The following is a 15,814-nucleotide window of genomic DNA, read 5'->3' on the forward strand; positions in this document are numbered from 1 at the left end:
CTTTCAATTTTCCTTTTCAAAAATTAAAATTTTTATTTTAATTTAAAGATAGAAAATAAAATTATTATTTAAAAAATAAAAATATTTTTTTATTTCTTTTAAAAATAAGCACTTCAAACTTTTCATCTTTTAAAATGGATGAAAGTTAATAGAATGGTAATAAATAATTATATAATTTCTATAAGTTAGCTATCACATTACAAGAAATTTTAATTTAAGTTTAAATTGAAAGTAAGATTAAATGTTGATAAGAATTATGTAACTTTTCTAAAAATTAATTTATCTATGTTTAATCTCTCAATAATTTACTCATGTGATGAATTTATTACATATGGAGAGAAGCTCTGCCTTTTGTAGAACCTTTTTTTCTCTCTTATTTTTTTTTTTACATTTTCTCTTTTATTTGTAACAACCCTCGATCCGATAGCATAATGGCTGAACCGCGAGTGCTACCTATAATTTTCACAACCTGTGTGACACCCCTTACCCGACTACAGTGTAGCCGAGCAAGTTATGCCACTCAGTGTGCCGGAGCACTCTATTTTATCTTAATTTATTTTTATCATGGTTTTGAATACAATTTGTAAAATATAATTTATTTAAGCCATTTATCGAAATTATTATTTATTTGAGGTTCCGAAAATTTTAAAGAAAATCCGGCAGAATACCGGTTAAAAATGGAGAAAACAGTTCTTCGGAACCTGTGAAAAACACTTCCTATGATCATATTTAATCAATCCCAACTCCAATTATCAACAAAGTCTCAGAATAATTTCAGCAATTTCATTTATTTCTCAATCATTCATCTCATGGTACTCATATACAATTCACATTTTGTATCACATCAAGTTACAGCAATTTTTTAACGATTCCTCTATTTGTCATTTCACATCATCATTAGACTCAAATCATAAATAAATTCTCACATGTGATTTATAATCACAAATTACAAGTACTTACATTAATACAAAATTATATTACATTTGTTCAAATACATATGATAAAATAAGAGTTTAATTACCAAATTTACAAAAATCTCAAAATACAAAATGGGATCTAGTGTCCTACCAATGCATTGTAGTCTGTGAGGTGACACGGACGCTATGTAGAACTGTGAACTGCCTTACCGAATCTGTGGTCTACTGGGCCCTCTGTCCAAATCTTCAGTACCTATGCGTTGCAAAAGCGACGCGCTAAGCATAAAGCTTAGTGGTGCCAATAATACAAGAAAATATAATATATAAATAAAGATAATAATTTCCTTGCTATTGTGTTCATAATAAATGAATAATTACTAACTTATTGTTTAGTCGAGGGCTATTCATGTTTTATGATATTAACTTCTCATGCATTTCGTTAATTATTTTCTTCATGATCTTGAGCTTCTTTGTATTTTTGGTAATCATTCCTGATACTTAATTTTCGTATTTTCTTTAATGATCAGTTCAATCATAGTTATACTTTTCCATGCCCAAGTAACCTATCTTTGGACGATTGGATGGATAACAGTCGTTAACCTGGACACTGTAACACCCTAAGTTCGGTAGTGCGTTCTCTTGCTCAGTGACCAAGTCTTTGTCCGGACAGCTAGGATGCCTAGAACCACACTTCAATGTGAGTGAGGAGACATAAAATAATGAAATACAAGAAAAGAAAATACAAGAAAAATAAAGGAAAAATAATAGCAAAGAAATGTGATCAAGTTAAGCGGTAGAAACCTAGCGATGGGTGACCGCCGGAAGTCACACGGCGTGGACCGTTGGACTGCCACTGGACTGCGGGAACCACGGAAAACATTTTTAAGACTTAAATAGAACCTTATTAAAGAATAAATATCATTAGAAAGATCAAAGAAAAATTAAATAATTAGTACAAAGAAAAGTGAGAAATCGAAAAACAGACAAAACCAGAATACTGAAAAATCAGAATGCCACCTGAACAAGGGCATTATGGTCATTTGACATCCTGAAGTTTCTTTTGACCTAAATGTCCATTAAAAATAAATAATATTACACTTAGAAAATGAAATGAAAAATTAATTTGATGGTACCTAAAGTAAATAGCTAAAATCATGGGTTAATGTGGGATTAAGTGAAAGTTTAACTTATAATATGATTTAATTTTTTAGTGGACCACTAAGGGAATTAATTAAACACATAGTGGGACATGTGTACACTTAATATGCAGCTGAAACTCCATCTTCTCCACATGAATTCAACATTGCCGTGAATGAAGGTGAGAGGAAACTCCATAGCCATTTTTCATGCAAGCTTTCTTAACTCTTCATTTTCAACTCCAACCTCTTAGGTTTCTTCATTAAACTTTGTCTACACATCACAAGGAAGATATTGATACCAATTTTGAGAAATTTGGTGAAGGTTTAGCAAGTTACAATCAAAGGTAAGTTTACATTTTTTGAGAATTCCTTTGTTAAGTTTTGTGTGCATGTTATGGGTGTTGGTTTGGTGAAAGAAAATTTTGAGTTTGAAGAGTTATTGTTGTTTTCATTTTGGACAGCCATGAGTCACGTTTTTGATGAGATATTTGTGCATATAATTGATGAGAAATAATGTTAATCATGGTGATTTAGTAACCTAGTGAATTATTTCATGTTTATATGGTGATTTATGCACTTGGATGGGAATTGGTAAATTGGATGGCACTTTGATGTTGAAGAAAGTTTGCGGCAGCTTGGGAACACTTGAGTAATTGTATGTGTTGAAGGAAGTGTGGGCAGAATATTGACCTAGAAGGATTGATGATATGTATGTAGATTGATATTGAAAAGTGTATGTAAGATTTGTAATGGTTAGGTGTGTATGTAATGGTACTTAGAAATTGTAAATGTGAATTATACTTGGTGTGTTGAGGGTAATGGTAATCTGCCCAAAATAATGTTAATGTAGAGTAGAAAATGCTTTTGGTAATGTACCAAAACAGATTGGTAGGGTATGGAAGTAAACTTTGCAAGGTAATGTGTGTTTGAATTGGGGTTTGAAAGACATAAAGAGGGTAGTGTACATTTTAGCCTATAACCTTAAATTTGTAACCTCAATTGGTATGAGACCAATTTGAGGTGAAACTAGGCACAAAATGTGCCAACTTTCATTGAGAAACCATACCAAAATTCTGCTTGCAAGGTGACCTAAGAAAATGACCAATTCGGATTAGGTGCAATTAGGACCTGAAAAATGACCAATTGGGCAGCAGTGAGTGTTTAGGCCATAACTCACTCAAAACAGGTCCAATTGACCTGAAATTTTAACCATGAATAGTTAAGACCCATACCTAAAAGTCTTATGAAGACACCAAAGCCCAGAAATGACCATAAGCAAGTCAAACAACTTGCACAAGTTCGGGTCCAAAAACTGGCCGAACCAGAGTTGACCAAATTGACCTAAAATTGACCTAAATTGGTACCATTTGACCAGCAATAGTATAATGACCATAACTTGGTCTACTTAACTCGGATTGATCTGAAATTTTGCCCCGCGTGCAATAAGACCTAGATCTACAAGTTTGTAGTTTTGACCGAAACCCGAAAACCGAGGGAATTAGGCCGTCCGGCTAGGTCAAACCAGTATCCCGAAATCCAGCAAGTTGCATTAAAATGCACTAAACAAGGAAACGAGTTTGGCAAAACGTACCAAACCTAAAACCCTATCGAATGTGACATATTAACAACACTAAAACCTAATTTACCTAAAACGCAACGAGGGTCGGTATATTAGGTGATTAAGTGAATAATTGAGTTCAGTGCATTATTTACCAAACACCATCAATAGAGACAGTTTAATTTAGCACTGAAACACTTCAAATTGTGTTTCGATTAACAAGGACTCAGAAAAGGGAAGGAAACACCGAGTCCGGACTGTGGGGACAGTCATCGAGGTTTGTGCACAAGAATCAAGTTTCTTTTGAATTATTTTCAATTGAAATAAATATTGACTATTTGTATATTATTGTTTTAAATTGTGGAAATGTGTTTGATGGACACTTATTGATTGAAAAACATTGTGAATGGTTTGAAACTGTGAAAAATTGTTTGAATGATATTGATGGATACTTATTGATTGAAAAGCAATCAGAAATGGTTTTGTGGAAATTGAAGTGAATTACGAATTGTGTTGCCATTTTGTGAATGAAATTATAACTTTGGAAATTTATTGGATTCTTACGGATCATTTGAATAAAATGTTTGGAATTGTTTTGACTCACAATTGGCATGACACTGATACTATGTTCCTCCTCCATTAATGGGGTGAGTGTGGTTATTCCTCCCTCTTTGACTTACCAGTCTGGGGTGAGTATGATTATGTTCCTCCCTCTTTGACTTCCCAGTCTGAGGTGAGTATGGATGAGTACTCATTAGATAGCTAGCTTCCTCCCTCATTGATTTCGATTATTGGGGTGAGTATGTCTTGTCGTGGTGTACAACACGGCATATATGGAAAAATTTGTGTCATGACCTAAATTGTGTTATTGATTGACAACACTGTATTCTTCAGTTATTTGATCGAATTGTGTTATTGATTTGCAAAATGGTATTATTCAGTTATTTGATCAAATTGTGTCATTGATTGGAAAAACTGTGTTATTCAGTAATTTGATCAAATTGTGTATGAATTGGCAATACGGTATTCTTAAGCTATTTGACTAAATTGTGTTATTATGAATTTTGATAATTTGTGAATTGGAGTTTAAATTCCTTATGACATTCATTGTCTTGAATTTAACTATGGTTTTAAGTATCCACTAATGATATGATTTATGAATTGTGATTTTAAATTGTATTTGGTTAATGTTGTGCACCACTGAGACATTGTCTCAGCGATAGCTTTTTATTGCTGTCGCAGGTAGAGAGATAGACAGGGCAGCAGACTAGGCTGCTAGTACATCCAGCGAGGGATTACCTGGTATAACGAGTATACCAATATTTTGCATTTTGTACTGTAATGTATATTCGCTGTATGTATATTTTGTTGTTGGTTTTGAGCAGTTGTAAATCCAAATTGTACATTTGACTTGTAAAATAATTACGAGTGGTTTTGGCTTGTAAAAAAATCGTGTTATATTTTTGTATCTTAGTCTTTGAAAATCACTGTGGATTTGACTTGAGAAATGTGTTGTGTTGATAAAAATGTTGGAGTTGAGATTTGAAAATATATTGAAGTGCTTTTTACAGGTTCTCTGAAGAACTGTTTTGTCCAAAATACAAATGGCACCTTGCCAAAATTTTTACAGATATTCCAAATAAATCAAATGAGTTAGTTGTTTCACTTCAGTTCACCAAAGTCTTTCACACCTGTAAATAGTGCTCACCACTGTAAAAGAAGTAAGAAAAGTTTTTAAAATCCCTTGTAGTGTATTTAATGGATTATCAGTAGACGGAGTTGGTAATTCATTAGGTATACTACGGGATCATGTTATGCCTTACAAAGGGGTAGGGTGTGACAACACCGCGGTGCCTCGGGCCGTCATACCATGGGACGCAGAACGTCAACCACGTATGCAGTCAGTATGGCTAAAAAGCCATGATATCACATGATCGGGCATGAAAGCCATGAATACTGGCATAAAAGCCATGAATACGGGCATAAAGCCATGAATACAGGCATAAAGCCTTTCGCAGTACTGCTAAAACAATACCCTATTGGCATGCCAAACTATCCAAACCAATCACATTAGGCCTACTAGGGCATTTTGCATTTTTAAGTTTCACAATTTTTGAATTTCAAGTTTTCATGTCACTATTCATTTCATTAGTCAACTAAAATGTTGACTTTTGCATAAACAATAGGTACATTGGTTTTAATACTCCCAACATACCACATTTTGTATTCAAAACTTATTAGTTTTGGTCACTTTCTCAAAGCTTAGGTCATTTTGGCAAAATTGCCAATTTTTGGTTTTGGTGTCACTATTCACCTCATTGGTCAACAAAAATGTTGACTTTTGGATAGGAAATAGGTGTATTGGTTTTAACACCCCAAACATACCACATTTTGTATTTAAAACTTGTTGGTATTGGTTGCCAATACCATTTCTAAGCTTAATGCTAATTGAACAAAATTTTCAGATTTGGTGCTTCATCTTTACTGTTACATTTGTTATTTTTACAGTGGGAATTTGAGGAAATGGTAAACATGAAAGTTGTTCCTTATTCTGTCTAGTTGAATTTAGTTTTTTGAATCACTCCATTTGGAGTTTTGTAGCTTAAGTTATGGCCAAAATAAGTTTACTGTTCACGTGTACTGTTCCTGCTGAAATTTTGGATTTTGGCAGATTTTGGTCCAACTTTGGTCAGTAATTTGACCAAGTTAAGTTCATAATTTGGTCTACCTTTCTTCATATGAAATGTTCTACCATGCCTTAGGTTTCCATCGGTTCAAGAATCACCTAAATCCGAGTTTTCTAGAGAGAGTTATAGCCATCCAAACATTACTGCTCAAATGAAAATTCTAGAAATCTCAGTACAGTAAACTTCACTTTGCTCAATGATTTGATTAGGTTCTGGTCATAATTTGGGGTAGGTTTCTTCATGAAAGTTGTTTGTCTATGTCTTAGCTTATTGTTGTAAGAATTTCAGATCAATTGACCATTTCTACAGTGAGTTATGGCCAAATGAATAGTTACTGTTCATTTGGTCATTCTGCAGGGGCTGTTTGCAGGGTATCCGGATTGGGGCCAAGTTTTGGTCCTCTTGCTTTGGTCTTTTGGGCATGGTTTCTTTAGGAAAAATGTGCCATTATAAGCCTAGTTTCATGTCCAATTGGCCAAACACCAATTGGACCTACACAGCCAAAGATATGGCAGTCCAAGTGGGCTGGAATCACAGCCTCCCTACTGGTTACCCTAGGCAGCCTACCAATTAAGTTTGCATCACTCTAAATCTCTTCAAATTATGGTGAACTTACCTCAAATGGTCACTAATTGACCCTTAAAATGTTCTTTCACCATTACCTAAGCAAGGTCCAAGTTTCTCTCTAAAATTTCCAGCTCATGCAATATACATGTTACTAGAACGAATAGTGCACTCAGTGCACAATCAGCATGCAGAAACAGGGTGCAAAAATAATCACTATAATTTATAGAAACAAGATTTTAAGACCATATTTTCCAGAACTCAACCTTCATATGTCTAACTCAATCTCCAATTGGAATCACATCAAAATCAGATCGGAAATTGCAGAACTAATTAAAAAGGTGCAACCTGTCCAGAATCCAGTACATGCAGGATAGTAGTAAGGAAATGTAAAAATATCACCCAGCAGCTACCACAATTAGCTCTTGGCCATAACTACAAGGTTTTAGAGCATTCGATAAGCGTTTCAAGGACTCAAGAATCACATCATTTCGAGTTTTATAGCTCCAGTTATGATTTATTGAAGGTGGCTGTCATGTTGCAGGAAATCAGCAGAACAGAGTCCACATCTGAGCAATAAAATGTTTTGTCCTCAAACCATAACCTAACATTAGAATCAAGTCTGACATAAAACTACAAAGTTTTAGAACATTCCTTAAGGTTTCTTTTGACATAAAAATCACCCTGATCTGAGATTCCTAACTCCAGTTATGAATTTTTAAAATTTACTGTTCACGCATACACTGTACAGATTCCAGATTTTCACTCATCTACAAGTTTCTATGGCATCTAGTTGTAGGATTTACTAATTTCTTCTATAAAACACAGAAATAAACATAAGTTAAAGCACTAACCTTGGTTGAAAATCCAGCTAGTCACTCCCTTTTGCTTCCAATCTCTCAAGCTAGGTCAAAAATCAAGTTTTTGTGTTTGGAGGTTGGGAAAATATGGAAGATTTTAATGGGAAATTAGAGCTTCAAAAAGCATCCATGGAGGAAGGCTCAAGAAGTGGTTCACGTCCAAAAGAAGAAGAAGAACCAGAAATTTTGTGTCTTCATTTGTCATTTTTCTCTTTTTAATTTGGCTTATTAGGTTGTGATTGGTGGAAGCCCTCCAAATGACATCATGTGATGTCATATTTAGGTTTTTCTTTCATTTTCTTTTCTTCTTTTCTCTACTCATTTTCACATTAATTTTTAGTAATATTTGTTCATATTTTATGTCATATTAATTATTTACTCAACTGGACAAGTCGGCCAAAAATCACCTCTGAAGGCGAAATGACCAAAATGCCCTCCGTTTGGCTTAACGGGTCAAAATTGTCTGTACCGATTGAAAAATTTTTCTAAATATTTTCTTGGCATTCTAATGCCATGGGAACCTCAATGACCCTTCTCTGGAGTCCCAAAAATTATTTTATGAATTTTTTCCGGGGTCTAGGGCTCCTCGTTGCGAGAACCGCAACTTACCTCTGGTTACCCATCGCTTGGGTACCGGCTCTTTTGACTTAACTGTATTTTATTTCTAAAATTTTTACTAAATTTTTCTCATTAATATTTGAGTTAATTATGGTCCCTCACTTTGATTTGAATATTTTTCCGGACGTTCTAGCTGTTTGGACCGACACTGGTCACCGGAACAGTAGAATGTACGGAGTTGCTACCGGGAGGGTGTTACAACCTGTAATAAAGACTATATATAAAGTGCACATGAACAATCCACCTTTGCTAAGTAAAAATTTTCTCACAAGAGATTTAAGCAAAATACAATATTTACAACCAAGTCAATAACTTAGATACAACCTTACCATCAAAAATTACTTATACAAATTATTCAAAAGTTATTTACAACCTTAACAAAGAAAAAAAAAATATCGTGCCTCTGATGCTAACTTTAATGATCTACTCTATGCGGACCTTCGGCTTCAGTACCTGCCCGAGGTAGAAACCCATCGTGCTAAGCATATAGCTTGGTGGTGCATGTCTAGCTTTAGACGGCTAATTAATAGTCGTCTATAACTATACACACCAAAAACAATTAATCAAGCAATTAAGATAATTACAAGCATGTAACAATTCGCAGCAATTTTACAAAAATGAATAAAGCATCCCATTATAACTTTTTAACTGAATTTCATGAATCTCGCTCATGAAAGATGCATATAGTGACTAGTTATCTATTGACAAAAAGTAAGATCTAAATTTACAAATAAATGATCAACTTATTTGACATGAATGCTTGTCTTTTTATTATTTCTATTTAGTAGCCCAATTCTTATCTAGTATAAATTGCCCGAGGTAGAAACCCATCGTGCTAAGCATATAGCTTAGTGGTGCATGTCTAGCTTTAGACGGCTAATTAATAGTTGTCTATAACTATACACACCAAAAACAGTTAATCAAGCAATTAAGATAATTCCAAGCATGTAACAATTCGCAACAATTTTACAAAAATGAATAAAGCATCCCATTATAACTTTTTAATTGAATTTCATGAATCTTGCTCATGAAAGATGCATATAGTGACTAGTTATCTATTGACAGAAAGTAAGATCTAAATTTACAAATAAATGATCAACTTATTTGATATGAATGCTTGTCTTTTTATTATTTCTATTTAGTAGCCCAATTCTTACCTAGTATAAATTTTTTTTGCTTATCCCGAATATTAGGGTATTAATGCGACACTTTCTTTTAGATGTTGTCTTATATTTTCTTTTACCACTGCAACATCTTCTTTCGAATGTCATCTTACGTGTCTTTTTTACCACCGCAACACCTTCTTTCAGGTATTGTCTTACGTGCCCCGTTTAGAACCAGAACATACATTGCGACGACATCTGTATAAATTATCATAGATATAAATTTAATTTGATTTGCAGATATGCTATCTTGCTTCCCTATTTGGCATGCCAAACTATCCGATTTCAACTTTTAAGCTGGGTGGAATTTTGGGCCTTTATAGTCTTATAACATGGTATTAGATAATTCATTCATTCTTACATCCACAAAGGATTGTCATTCATCATTTTAACATCATTAGTCATCATCACATAATTATTTATATATTTAGAATAAGGACCTAACCATGAAATATGTCATTTCATTTAAGCAAAGTAGTGACACTCTATCAAATAGCAATTAGGATCAATTATAATTAGACCTAGAGAAAGACATTTTCAAGACCAATTCCTTTCATAAAACATGTCAGTTTATGTATAAACTTTCATTAGATATCAATTTGATCAGCATTTAGACATGTAGGAATTCATTTATAACCCTTTATTTACAAATTGTTCAAAAAGGTAAGTTACCACTTCAGGAGGAATACCTATTTGGTACCCTGTCTTCTATCAATTCTTTGCGCACCCTTAAGACAGAATTAGCTTTTATGGTCTTCATACAATTTGTAGCTTAGGGCCTTACCTTTCATTTAAATCAAGAATCACCTCTTTCCAAGGTGTAGATCTCAAGTTATGCTCATGTTTTTACATATTATCCAGTTTTTACATAACTAGTTCTGGCTACAAATAGGATTCATGGTTCCTGTTTATAGGCTAATTTGACCATTTTAAAACAGATTTAATTAAAGTAGTCACATAAGATATGTTCCTACATGTTTTAAGTTTTTAATAGTTCAAGAATCACCTAATTTGGAGACCTACTTCATGAGTTATAGCTAAATTACTAACTACTGTTCCCAAATACATTTTCTTGAAAGTTACAAGTTTCCAGATTTCCAATTCAAATTTGCACTCAATATTCAAGTACTTTAGACTCAGAATTTGTACAGGGTCTCTTGAGTAAGATTTTAGGCCTATGTCTTAAGTTTCCAATGCATCTTGTAGCACCTCAATTAGAGATGTACGGAGGGAGATATGCCCTGTTTACTACACAAAGGTCACAGGACTGGATTGCTGGAATTCCTGAAGTTCTAGGTTTGCAATACTAACTTACTCTAAAATTTCAATCACTTTACTCTTAAAATTAAGTCTAGCTCAAAACATAAAAATTATAGGTCTATGTCTTAAGAAAATTTTGATTTAAATTGCGTCTCAATTGGAGCTCTATAACTCAACTTATAGCTAAATTAGTACACACTGCTCATTGGATATACTAATTCTGGCAGTTTACAACTTATGATTCATAAAATTTTGCCTACAAGGTTAGACAAACACTTACCTTAACTTAGTTTCAGCAATTTACTCCCAATTGTAACTATTTTTCATTAAAGATCCCAAGCCCAATTTAGTGTATAGGTCTTGATTATTTACACCAACATTTCTGCCTCACCCTTGGTTTGCATTTAGCTCACTCTAACTTCACATTCCTTCATCATTTCCACCAAGATCTCCATCAATCCTCAACTCAAGTTCAATATGTACAAGATTTAAGAAGAGAGTAGTATCCTTACCTTGAATTTGGAGTTCAACCCTAGCTATTTTCCCTCTTGAAATTTTAGATCCTTCCCACTTGAATTCAGCTCACCAATTCTTGAATTTTTCCTTCACTTTTACTTTGATTTCATGGCTTGTTCATCAATTCCTTCAAGTCCATCATAAAACATCATCTTAGATTCATGAAATAGGGTTTGTATGAGAGCTTGGATGAAAGAAAATGGAGAAGATTCGGCTGGATGAAGGAAGAAGAAGACACAATTTTGTGTCAATTTAAGTGCTCTAAGATATTTATCCCCTCTCGCCATGTGTCACTTTGCCATTTGTCCTCACTTCCACTTGTTTAATTAGTGATTAATTAACTTAATTAATCACACTTGATGATCTTAATTAAACTCAATTGTATGCTAAGTTAAAAATTTCAGTTTTCCCCCAAACTTTGCAACAAAGTCCATAGGTATCTTTTACAATGTAACACCCCTAGTTGTATAGCCTGGCATATTTCACTGTTCCGGTGACCCGTGTCGGTCCGGATAGTTAAGGAGATTAGAACCACACTTAAGACAACTAAAGAAGTCATAAGCACAAATAATTAGTAATTGTCAATTAGTTAAGTATAAATAAGAAAAACAGAACATAAGAAGTTAAACGAGCCAAGAGTCACAGCGATGGGTGACCTTCTCGGGAAGGATTGTGAAGTGATTTTAAACTCAAAATTCGAACCGTAAAATGTGACGCTGCGGTCCTTAAGACCATTACAAACACAGTGAAAAAGAGAAAATCACGAAAAAGAACTGTTAAGCCAGTCAAATAATTAGGTCAGGGAGCCGGAAGAAATATTGAATTATTTGTAAACCGGGTTGAACCGTCGAGGGGCAATTTGGTCAATTGACCCCGAGAGCTGACTCCTGACCTAACTGTCAAATAAAATCGGAGAAAAGAAAATTTCAGAATCGAGAATTAAATTAAAGAACTAATAGAAAAGAAAAAAGAGAAAATAAAAAAGTGAAGAGAGGTGACATCATGCATGACATCATGCATGATGCCATAAATCCTATAATTAATAAATTTGACTAAATTGATTTTTTGGTCTTCCATAAGACAAAATACATAAAATAAAAGAAAAGAAAAAAAAAATTCATTCGGTCTTCTTCCCCTCCAAGCCGCCTGAAACCCTCTCTCTCCCTCCTTCATGAGTGTCCACCATTAAAGAGTTATTCAACCTTGAATAACTTGATGTTCTTCCACTAAAATTAACCCTAAACCCTAGAAAGCTTCTTAAGAACCCTAGACAAGAAGTATAGAAGAAAGAAGGAGGAAGAAAAATAGAAAATTGGAGTTTTGGGAATTCAAAGCAAAGGTTAGTATTCTAACTTCCAATTATCTAATCAAATGCATGTTTAGTTATTTAAATGAACTTAGAAACTAAAGAAATGAAATGAAATTAATTGTTGGAGGACTAAACCTAAATTTCGATCAACTAGGGTTTTGATGTGTGTATGCATGAGTTTGATAGATTTAAAAGTGTATGTGATCTTGTTTGAGATGAAGAAACATGTACACAAGCTTTGAATCAATAAAATGCAAAGAATTAGTAAACTAGGGTTTGGACACTTAGGTTTTAGAGACAAAAAAGTGAGAAATGGGTAAATAATATAATTGACCTAGTTTGAAGTGGGAGATGGTCAATGGTGACCAAATGAAGTGTGTTGAAAGTGTTGGAGTTGATATCAAATTCGGATTGAGTGTGGTCATGCTGCTGGCAGCATGACCAAGTTCCCTTTGAGGGACCAAAAATGAAAATTTACAAGTCCAATTGGTATGGGACCAATTGGGAATGAAAATAGACACTAAATGACACAATTTTTATTTAGGAAGCATGCCCAAAAAGTGACCAAAACCTAGTGAATAAATTGACCAAATCCGGAAAATCTCAGTCTGCCCTGTACAAACTGACCAAATGAATAGTGTTTGTTCATTTGGCCATAACTTGAGCTAGGGAGGTCTAAATGAGCTGAAATTTTACCAGTGGACAGTTGAGATATAGATCTAAAACTTTCTTGAAGAAAACAAACCCAAATTATGCCATTAACCAAGTCATTTGGCCACCCCAATTTGGTGACCTAAAACTGCCAGAACCAAAATTGCTTAGAAAATCTGGGTTAAGTCCAATCCGGCAGCCATGGTTCAAATCGCTATAACTTGAGCTACGAAACTCCAATTGGAGTGATTCAAAAAGAAGAATAAACTTAAGACAATAGGGAACATTTTCTATGAAGAAAGTTTTGTCAAATTCCAACAGTAAAATGACCAATGGAACAGTGCAACCTTAGACACCAAAACTGAAAATTATCAAATTTGCCTAAAAGACTTAGAATTTGAATAAACAACCAAAACCAATAAATTTAGTGACCAAAATGTGGTATGTGGGTGAAGTTAGAATTCCCATACCTATTAAGCCTTAGAAAGTCAACAAATTGACTTGAATAGTGTAGTGAATAGTAATCCCGAAACACAAAAATTAAAGAACGTCAAGTTTAGCACGTTAGGGCTAGGTAAAAGTGAAGTTAAATTTATTTTTGGATTTATGTTAAGTTATGGTACTGAAACACTATAAAATTGTGTGTTTCAATTGAAAAGAACACCGGGAAAGAACCCGAGGAATCGAGTCAAGGCCAAGAAGTGACTCGCTTGAGGTTTGTGCACAACGTATAAATTTTGTAAATTATCTCTGCATATTGCTTTGAATGATTTGAAATAGTGAATTATGACATTATTTATGATGCTTTGATTTAAATTATTGAAGGTTAGTTATGTATATTTGAAATGGCAATGTTTAACAAATTGTTAAGATAAGTTTTGAAACCATAGTGTCATGACCATATATTTGAACACCTCACTAGCATGACCAGTGGGGGTAATCAGTTTCGAATTTTGATTTCTTCTCTGGATGAAGTGTTGAGGTGTGCCAGTAGAAGAGGAAATTGAATGGATATCAATATATTTGAGCTAGCTAGCCTTGTGATGTGATTTCTCCTTAGCCTCTGGCTATTGAGATTATATTTATTTCGAATGGCATGATATAACTGTGGGTTTTGTCGCAAGGGATTTTGCGGTCGCCTGAACGAAACCTCATTGAAGTGGGAAAGAGTGAGGAGTCGCCACCTTAGTTTTAAGGGAAACTAAAGAAAACCATTTGTGAAAATAAATTGAAATGAAACCACTTCAAGGCAGAGATTCTAGGTTCGGGGTCCGTAAACTGGTGGGGAAGGTGTTAGGCGCCCCACCTCGTCCCTTAATAAGGGTAAGTAGATTTAATTTTGCATTAGTTAGGAGGGCTTGAATGGACATGTTGATCCTTTTGACTAAAGGAGCATTTGATTTTTCACTAAATTTGGATCACCCAGATACATAAGTAAATGAGACAACCTTAGTGAGTTACTGTTGCATGTTAATCTTATCTAAAAGAACTATTTTATAAAAATTTAATTTAAGACTTGTATAAGAATTCTTCTCCGAACTCTTTAATATTTATTAAAATTTTGAGTTGAGATAGGATAAGAACTCTCCTCTGATCTCTATTAAATCATTAAAAATTTTGAGTTGAGACCGGATAAGAACTCTCCTCCGATCTTTATTTAATGCTTATTAAAATTTTGAGTTGAGACCGGATAAGAACTCTCCTCCGATCTCTATTAAGTATTTATTTAAAATTTTGATTTGAGACCGGATAAGAACTCTCCTCCGATCTCTATTAAGTATTTATTTAAAATTTTGATTTGAGACCGGATAAGAACTCTCCTCCGATCTCTATTTAATTAAAGTTTTGAGTTGAGAATCGGATAAGAACCCTTTTCCGATCTCTTTTTAAATTAACAGGAACCTTAATGGGATCTTTCCGATCTCCCAAATTTTAATTTCAGCTACATGTCATAAGGTCCTAAAGCTAAAGATTCTGACGTTCTAAGGTGTTGGGGGGGTAAGGCTTCTAATTGATATTTTGTGACTAAATAAGAAAAGCTGGACTAAATTTTGCTGACCTCCCCTAAGGTCACTTTACCAGTATCTATTAATGTCCGATCTATTCTGTTTCGTTTACTTTGGTTTTATCCCACTTTATGGCATCTTGCCGAATTGCCGTTTACGTCAGCCTAATATTGTGGCTATTTTCCTGACGTGTTATTCAGGCTCTTTCTCTTAAAAAAAAGACCCTTAAGTTGCAGTTACCTACGTTTTTACCCAACCACTTACACGCTACTAGGAACTAGAAAATTTGCATTCAGAAACGACGAAGGTTAATAAAATGATAGACTGATCACTAAAGAAATAAACTCGAGAGTAACATTCTTTAAGGTTCTTTGGCACTAAATAAACTTGGAGAAAATCACATACATAAAAAGAACAAAGAAAATGCGGAAAGTAAACGTAAATACTTGATAAAACAGCAATATGAGCTCTTACCTGTAAGGAGCCAAATCTATTGAAATAACTACGGGGTGACAAATAGTAATAAGACAGCGGACTGATTAGCTTGAGGGCTGATGTTCGTTGTG

Source organism: Hevea brasiliensis, chromosome 16 (assembly GCF_030052815.1).
Source record: "Hevea brasiliensis isolate MT/VB/25A 57/8 chromosome 16, ASM3005281v1, whole genome shotgun sequence".
Taxonomy (NCBI): Eukaryota; Viridiplantae; Streptophyta; class Magnoliopsida; order Malpighiales; family Euphorbiaceae; genus Hevea; species Hevea brasiliensis.